This window comes from Anas platyrhynchos, chromosome 2 (genome assembly GCF_047663525.1).
Source record: "Anas platyrhynchos isolate ZD024472 breed Pekin duck chromosome 2, IASCAAS_PekinDuck_T2T, whole genome shotgun sequence".
NCBI lineage: Eukaryota > Metazoa > Chordata > Aves > Anseriformes > Anatidae > Anas > Anas platyrhynchos.
In genome coordinates, this window is record NC_092588.1 from 88449749 (window position 1) to 88458588 (window position 8840).

At 40.8% G+C, this 8840-nt stretch overlaps 1 protein-coding gene across 1 annotated transcript in view; it reads right to left on the minus strand.

Annotated features, from left to right (window-relative positions):
* FBXL7 (F-box and leucine rich repeat protein 7) overlaps positions 1 to 8158 on the minus strand; it is a 215586-nt gene extending 207428 nt beyond the window's left edge. The window contains exon 1 of the mRNA XM_072035020.1: positions 7949 to 8158. The gene's annotated coding sequence lies outside the window, so the exon portion shown is untranslated. The remainder of the gene's footprint in view (positions 1 to 7948) is intronic.
* Positions 8159 to 8840: the final 682 nt, after the last annotated feature.

Below are 8840 nucleotides of genomic sequence, written 5' to 3' on the forward strand. Positions count from 1 at the left end.
CTTTTATGAAAACTGTATTTTCTGTAGATCTTTAACACTGAAGCACCAGATTCTCCTTCAATTACCTTTAATGAGGTAACTAGTATCATTAATCACATGCGGCTTATTCAATAACCTTGTACAGGCAAAGAGCTGAATGCTTACACTCGGTCCTATTCTGACGTGTGTGCTACTGAGTCACTTTACAAAATAGCTGTGTGAACTATTTTGTGTATTATTATCATTGGTGCATGGGTCCTCAGGGATGTAAGAACAGCGTTTCACATAATAATTGAAAAGAATGGGACAAGTTTTATTTGGAAAGCAGTATTGGCCAGGGGGGAAATACCAAAATTGCATTGGAAAAGGAAAGGCACCAGTCATCGTGATCTTCTTCCAAAGAAAAGTTACTATAATCATTATGCAATTTAAATGTAAAAGCTGTACTCTAGGCCTGACTCCTCTCATGGGCCTGCAAATGCACACTGCATAGCAGAAGGCATAGGAGAAAAAAGAGACACTGCAGAGCTGTGTCACAACTTGTATCACAGGCCTAAAGGAAACAATCATCTCAGTAAAATATATCTGATTCTTCTAACTGTACGGCAAGTGTTTCTCTTCCATGAAAAACAAAAAAGTCCCTAAGAAATGTCAGTGTCGTAGATCAGCATGTGGCAAATTTTAAATTACCAAGTAGTATTCTGCACTCTTGAAGTACTGCTGAGCTGAATGGTCTCAAAACAAAAATTACCCTTTTTGAGTGATTCCTGTAATGCACGTTTCTGTTTATCTGCTTTGAATTCACATTTAAATGAACTGCTTACACTGTGCTATAATCAAATACCTGAAAAAGCTAGGCCCTCTAAAACTTGTGCAGCCTTCACTCTTAGGCACATGATGCTGTTCAATATCCTGCATTTCCTTACCCAACATTAAACTCCCACACTCATTTCACTACTAACAATCTCCACAGTAAAATAACCGTGTGCAATACTACTGACATAGTAAAACAAACTATCTCAAGAGCCAAGACACAGCTCTGTCCTTTGGTGAACACAGGAGCTGGACAGAAAGATGCCCCTCAGGAAAGGGACGATGGGGACAGAACAGTCAGAACAAGTCCAAGCTGTTCAGCCTCACTTCCCCATCACCCAGCGCAGGCAGATTATATATTCTTTTTGTTGCCAGCTTAAATGGGCAGGATGGGAGAGAAGGATGAAAGGAGATAGGGAGAGACATCACTGCTGTGATGCTTCATTTTTCAAAACCTATTTTCACCTTGATTCAATGTTCCAGAGGCCACTAGAAACCCTATCTCAGTACAGTTAGTAACAAAGTCCTTTCCAACGATGAGACAAAAAGTTTAAAATTTTTCTCTAAGCGAAACACTTTCTTATGAAACAACTAATAGGATTTTATGTTTACCTAGGTGCTTTACTTCGGAACAGGAGCTATGGAGCACTAGAGATCAAAAGCAACAGTAAGAGGAATTCTCTCATATTTCCTTCACCTCTAATTACTGATGAGAAAACGAGGCCTCACTGTTTGAAATAACAGCATGTTGTTAAGAACCATAATACTGCAGCAGAGTACATTGAAGTCAATACCCCAGCTTTGCTCAGTCAAGGCCAATGTGCATTTACAGTGCTGTGGATCTAGAAGCTATAAAAGCTTGCTTACTGTAATAACAGTGGAGTTACCACACTGACATACACCTTCACATTTCACCATTGGGACCCCACAGATATTCACTGATCTTGTGCAAAATTACTTTGCATTAAGTTTTTCTCTTTCTCATTACCATGTTGACAGGATCGACTTTCCCTGTGAACAGGAAAAAGAACAGCTAGGGCACCTACTATCTGTTCGTGAGGCTCTTGCGGCCTCCATGTTCAGTGGAAACACCAATGTCTGAGCAAAAGGAGACAGTACTTGTTAAAAAGTTCAGGTTAAACAAGATATAACTGGGGATCAGTTTACATACAAGATTTTTGTTCATTCAAAAAAGCACAAACAAGCAAAGACATTGGTTGCATTTGTTTTGTCAGCAGTCTGAGGGGTTTTATTGGGAATACATGACTAATTTTGTTAATATTAACAGTAACCTCTGGGAGCAGATCTTTTTGCTCTAAGTTATCTAACTTCCATGGAGCAAGTGCACATTCATAATAGGATCCTGCTTTTTGCTTCCAGTGCCTCAAATCTTTCAAAGAATACTGGTGGTGGGAAAAGCAGGTTGTTAGGTTTATGTCCTGGAACCAGCACGTTTGCTTCCAGTGCAGGGTCATGCTTCCATAGGATAGCCCAGAATCCTAGACTACCCCCAAAACATTACAAGGTATACAAACCTTTACAAGCAAGAGGCACAAAGGGTGAAACCCAAAATAATGTAAACGTCACAGAGTTGTCTTTAATATGTGGGTGCCTCACTGCCAGGGAGGGATACAAAATCTAACTCAGAAGTTAGGGCTCTTTTTACATCACGCTGCAAGAGTTACAGATTTGACAAAGGAATCCAAACTAGTCAGCCTCTAAGTCAGAAGCTGCTTAAAATCAGACATTGAGTTGAGGTCACTTAAAACTACCTGATAAAAGGTAGTGAAGAGTACATGAAAGTACTCAGGGAGAGGCGGAGCAGGAGGAGGAGGTCAAATTGGCTGCTCTCTGCTGATCGGATGGCTTGCTATTAGAAGGGACAGCTGCCTCTGCTTGAGAACCCGACTGCAGGTCTCTCCTGAAGGAAATGCCTAAGCAGGAGCAGGACAGCAGAAAAAGCACACTAGGAAAGATCCTAAGTGGTTCCAGGAGCAGGAAATTAAACACACGATTCCACTCACCCACGCAAATCTTGTTCACAGGCAGCCATGCCTACCTCTTGCATGGCAGCTGAGATTACTTCGTGTTCTTTGTGGCAGACATGACCAAAGATGCCAGAAATTTCACTCTGCAGCACACCTGACCGCTAAAGCAATTGGCAGAATACTTGGGAAATGCAGGTGTCATACTCCCTCAGGCCAATGAAAGAGTTGGATCTGAGTTTTCTGAGTTACTTCTCAAGAGAAGAAATGCTGTAGTTATTATCTTGCTCCCCTTTTCTGCTCAGTAGGGAGAGAACAGCAACCAACATGGAATCTGTAGACTCTCATGAGGTAGGTCTGCTCTAAGAACATCTGCAAAGTTAAGTTTCTTATGGGAGGCAGGCAAAAAAGGTAAAATTTCTTGCCCTACACCCTAACATAGGAGTTAGCCTGACACTTAGACCCGAACAGACTGAGCTGCTTACAGTCACTGCCAAAACTGAAACAGGGTGGTGAAATACAGCTCTTAAGCATAGAAGTTAGGGAGAGACTGAGCTGGACCTCCGTGGATTGATTACTATTTTCCATCTTGAGCAGCCTGTAGGGGCAGATATTGCTGGGGAGGAATAATACTGTAGAAAATTTTAACCTAAGTTATACCTATAAAAGCAATTGGAACATCAGACTAGAAAATTACAAAAAGTCTACAAAATTCACTGGGAACATCATGCAATTTGACTAACTGCTTCAGATGACCCCCAACCATCCCACCAAAGAAAACAGCTTATTTCAAATCTTAAAGAGATTTCCAAGAGCATTTCAATTTTCGTTAAGCAAGGGAAAAATATTTCATATTGTTCAGCAGTTATTTACAATTAAGCAACTGAATGTATGTAAAATAAGTTGATAATTACAAAGGAAGACCAATGAGCACTTCTGTGAAGGTATTCCAGCTATAAGAAAAACAATGTTAGATATTTATGCAATGATAAATATATAAGTAACTCTATATATTTTAACAGTCTCTTAAAGGAGCCAATCTAGCAGAATTGGAGAGAGAAATTAAAGGTCAGAAACCTGACTCAAGCAAACACTGATGACCTGCTGGCAATATACAGAACATGCTGTTTTAATGAATTCCACTGCTGGAACAAAAACTTGGTACAACCAAACAACCATGTTTGTTTAGCACCGTTGTGGGCTTTTTCGTAATCTATTCAATGGTGCAAGAAAGAAAGAGGTCAAAGCATACTGTGTACAGAAATGTCATTTTAATTGGACAAATCCATTTAAAGAATTTTTCCCTGATTAATCTAGTCCTGAATGTGTGAAGGCATTACCTAAGTTTATTTTCTATGGGTTTCTTTACGTTTTGATTGGCCTTAGAACTCAGTCTTCTGCAGGATAAATTTTTAAATATGCTGTCATAGCTTCCTGTGCATAAAAATCCTTAAACCTCAGGATACCTTTTCAAGAGCCCACGAGCAATGCAAGAATTATACAGATACTTAGCACATCAGTGTTTGAAAACTGACAGTGTCTCATGCCTGAGGCTGAGGACATACCATAAACCTATCTCAGTGATTCTCAGCAATTACTGTCTGTTGGGTCATGCAGATCTAAATATGTGATGTACACAATGGGTAGAGCATGTCTCATGGTGCAATGATAAAACCCAGACACACAAGGCATCTGGTATGCTTATGTTCAGTGGCATAATTAGCGAAGATTTCCCACTGTTGCTACCACTATTAGAATTTAAACATGAAAACCATGGAAACAGCTCCACACTTACAGTCATGACTGAACTACTCAGACTGCAGAGCCAAAGATATAAATGAACTGGAATTGTCATACTGATTGGTAGTAAAACAGCCAGAATAAAGTTGACAGATAAAGAAAGACGTATTCTGCCAGTTGCATGGCTGACATATTTCATGCATATTTGTATTTTGTGACTGAAAATTTTTAAAACACTGATGTGTCAGGTGAAAAGTGATGTACATGGGCCGATTTCGTATTCACTTTGTGATATCATGAACGTATTTCCAAAATGGGGTGTCTCTCATCTTCAATGTTCAAAACGGTCAAATGAAGTTAAGGCTATGATGTCTATAATCATGCAATGATTTTGGATAGCCCCAAATGTTCACTGTATTAAAAAAAAAAAAAAAAGACCCTGTTTCAGGCATCCTCAGTTCTTGAAATATAGGCATAGCCATAATGATCTGGAGGCATGAAAGCTTGCTTTCATAAGAAGTACGTTACAAGGCAATTTTGGTTCATTCAGCAATTAGCAATTAGTCTTCGGTAAGAGAGAAATCTAAAAGAGCATGACACAGGTGGTACATATTCCACAAAGTACCAGAGTAGCTCAGTGGTCTAGAAAGCACCAGGAACTTTCTGCTTTGCTTCCCATATTAATCATTATTAACTAATGATGGTAAAAGGTCAGTTTGTCTAGTGAAACTGGTAGAAGCAAATACAGTGCTAATTTGCTAGAAATAATGAGTACTTCCAGTGTAACCTGCAATAACAGCATTGGCACACATGGACGGCTGTCAGCAGAAATTCAAGGTAGCAAGTGTATTCGCTGGCTGGGGTAGGGTAGGGCTGGCTTTATGACCCTGCACCCGGCAGCCTTGGCTGGTTTCCCTGCTTCAGAGTTTTGTCACCCCCTGTGCTTTCCAGTCATCTTATTTCCTATTAGCATAACATGTGCAGCCTGCCACTGTTGTTCAGCTGCTTCTTAAATGGTTATCTTATGCTATTTATTAAAGTATCTCATGCTAGCGAAGAGTTCAAGCCTATTGAGAGGCAAGAAGTGATAAGTCTGTACAGTCACGTGGGAGTTTTGATCTTGGGTGCTGAACAAAGGCCAAGCTAGATGAAAGAGGTCAATAAGGAGTACAAAAAGAAGGCAGGAAGGCAGACAAAGTAGGAAGCAAATGGGAGGGAAGAAAAATTAGGAACTGGATGAAGAAGCAGGGAAGAAAGATGACTAGAAGAGCTTATTTTGCAACTCCCTGAGGAGGGAAGAACAGATGGAGGAGCCAATCTCTGCTCCCTGGTCACGGATGACAGAGCTGCACCAGGGTCAGGTCAGACTGGACACGAGGAAAATGTCTTTTCCATGAGGGTGGTCAAACACAGGAACAGTCTCCCTAGCGAGGAGGTTGATACTCTGTTCCTGTTGGTGTTCAAGAGGCATTTGGACAATGCCCTTAATAACGTGCTTTAACTTTTGGTCGGCACTGCAGAGGTCAGGCAGTTGGGCTAGATGACACTTGTGGGTCCCTTGCAACTGACCTACTCTGTTCTGGCCCGGCCTCTTCTATTCTATACCATTCTATTCATCATGAAGGCTGAAGATTTCAGTGAGCAAGAGGAGATGCTCCCTCTGCCACAGCCGGTTACACTTAGCAAGTTGGAAGCATAAACAATTATTGCCAACATGCCATGCTCCGTGATACTCCTCGTGTGCAAGAAAACAACAGCTGGATGAACACGCTAAGGAAAAGCAAGATGAGAAGGAAGGCTAATTAACGGGCAGGCAACACCAGTGCCTGTGGTGAGGAGGAGGACCAGTATGCTAGTGTCCTAAAGGACTTGCTGCCAGCTACACAGGCAGGAGGGAACTGGGATCCACTGGGACAAGCTGGTTTCTCCGGAGCAGCCTTTTCCTTAGGACAGACAGCAGAGATGCCTGTTAATAGAAAGGCAAATCCCATGGCAAAGTACAAATATCAAGATAATTATTGCACTTTTTAGATTCTGAATTAACACAAGTAAGTTAACAAAAGGCTGGTTTTTAAATAGGGAAGAGAATAAATATATTTTTCTACCCTTTTATAACTGTGAGGACAACCAGAAAATGCTTCCAAAATTGATACCATACGTGCAGATTAAAAACAGGCTGCAAGCCAAATCCTCCTCTTCGGTTTCACTGGCGGAGCCCAGCAGACTGCCACAGAGCTACACTCGAGCAGCAGGGGAAAGAATTTGACCCTTTGACTGCTGCATCAAAAGCAGCTAACTTCCCACTGTACTTGGCGGCCTCAGTATTAAAAGTTACAAATGGCTTTGTGCTCAAAGCTGTACTGTTTTTCTGCTAGGGTATTTAGGTGCTGGTGCCCTCCTGCCCTGCTCCTTCCAAAATCAAATTCTCTTTCCCTGCAGAAGCACACCTGGCATCTTCGCTGTCTACTGTAGACATATTAGACTGTCGTTAATAAAGGAAGGTTTCTCCACCTTGTCAGTATGGCATACAGCATAGCTATGTAAGAGGTGGGAAAACCAAGAACAGTAGGATAATTTACATATTTTGGAATTATGTCTTTGATATCTTCCTTTCCCTTCATCCACTGATCATTTTCCTAACACAGAAAATTCATCAAAATAACAGACACATTTTCAGTGTGCCTATCATTTAACCTACTCATTATTGCAAATGGTCCAATGTCATACCTGTGTACTTTAGTTCAACACTTGCTATCAGCCATTTCCAAAATCAGGCTATTCAAATGCTAGGTTTTATCTCCTGATCACAACTGGTTAAGATTTATTTTTTAAGTAACGGAGGCTATATATGGTATATATAAATGAGAATGTAAATTCACAAAAAAAAAAAAAAAAAAGAATATACAGTACTTTGTGGTAAAGCTAAACCTTGAAATGCAAACCTTAAATTAGCGATGCTTATTTACACCGAGAAATTCTGGAATCTCTCTGTCTCAGTAAAGACCAAAGACTGGGTAATCTTACTCAGATGATAGATAAAAAAGTATTCCAAGTGAAAATAAAATAAAATAAAATAAACACATACAGCATGAAAATAGCCCCCCCCCCCTTTTTTTTTTCTACCAGAAACAGTATACGTTGCATTCAGACACCTTACAAACACTAAACCTGCTAAAGCCAAGCAATTAAAACTTTTGCTTTTGCTTATAAAGAAGTCTATGCTGAGTCTTCAGATGTAACCTCAATTTGTCCCTTGATGCAATAGGTGCTTGATACAGACTGAGTTAAGGATATCTGCCCAAGCATCTTAGAACAATTCAGGAATGCCACCTACCCAGACTTTGCACAGGCTTATCCTGAATTCAGTTTTCAGGTGACAAAGTCAAGAAAATGGGAGAGAAAGGAAGTGTCTTGGCACTCAATTTTCTAACCTTACGTCCCTGCTGCAGCCGATGAAATTATCTTCAGCTCCTTTTGCTTCTGCCACCTTCATTCCAGTCTCCATCTCTCCTCTCAGCAGCACTCGAGGCTGAGCTGTATGGATGCTCCCCGGGAGCACAGCAGAAGATTGAAGCAGAAGTGCAGAACAGCTCTAGCTTCCACTGACAGCAAGCAAACTATTCTCTCCAAGGCTCAAACCTGGTACGGGCCTTTCCAGAGATGGCAGATGCCACCTGAGGAAAAAAAAACAAAACAAAACAAAAACACACACACATGATTTTAATGTATTATGATGTTTTTTCTCCATAACTTCTATTCTCAGCTATGATTAAAGTGTTTTGGCCATTTGTGAAACAGTGCAGTGCAGAGAACATATCAATTTTCCCTTCCTTTCCCATCCCTTCCCTCCCCTCCCCTTATAACTAGACATAACATCTCTAAGACGAAATTCAAGCAAACACCAATGTCCATAATGACTGACCTGCTTGATATAGTGCAGAGGATACTGGTAAAAGAAAGTAATCAAAAAATTTTGGAGTGAATGCTGATACTTATAATGTTGAAGGAAATAGTATGCATGGGGCATCTTAAGCAGCCCAGCAGGACTATGGCAGTGCAGCTCAGGAGCATCTCTGCACAGGGATCTGTTCCCCCACAGTACCAGGGCCCTTCTCTCACATGGGAGGCCACTACAAGACAACACAAGCCACCTCCAGACTGTTTCTGTAGGAGACAAGGTAACACAGCCTTGTTAGAGATTAATGTAACCAAAAGTGTTTTATGAATTTAGGTTTTTCATGTCTTTCCAAAATGAGAATGATTAGGTGATTATAAAACATGACCTGTAAGGAAAGATCAAAGGCACGAGGCTGTTTAGATGGA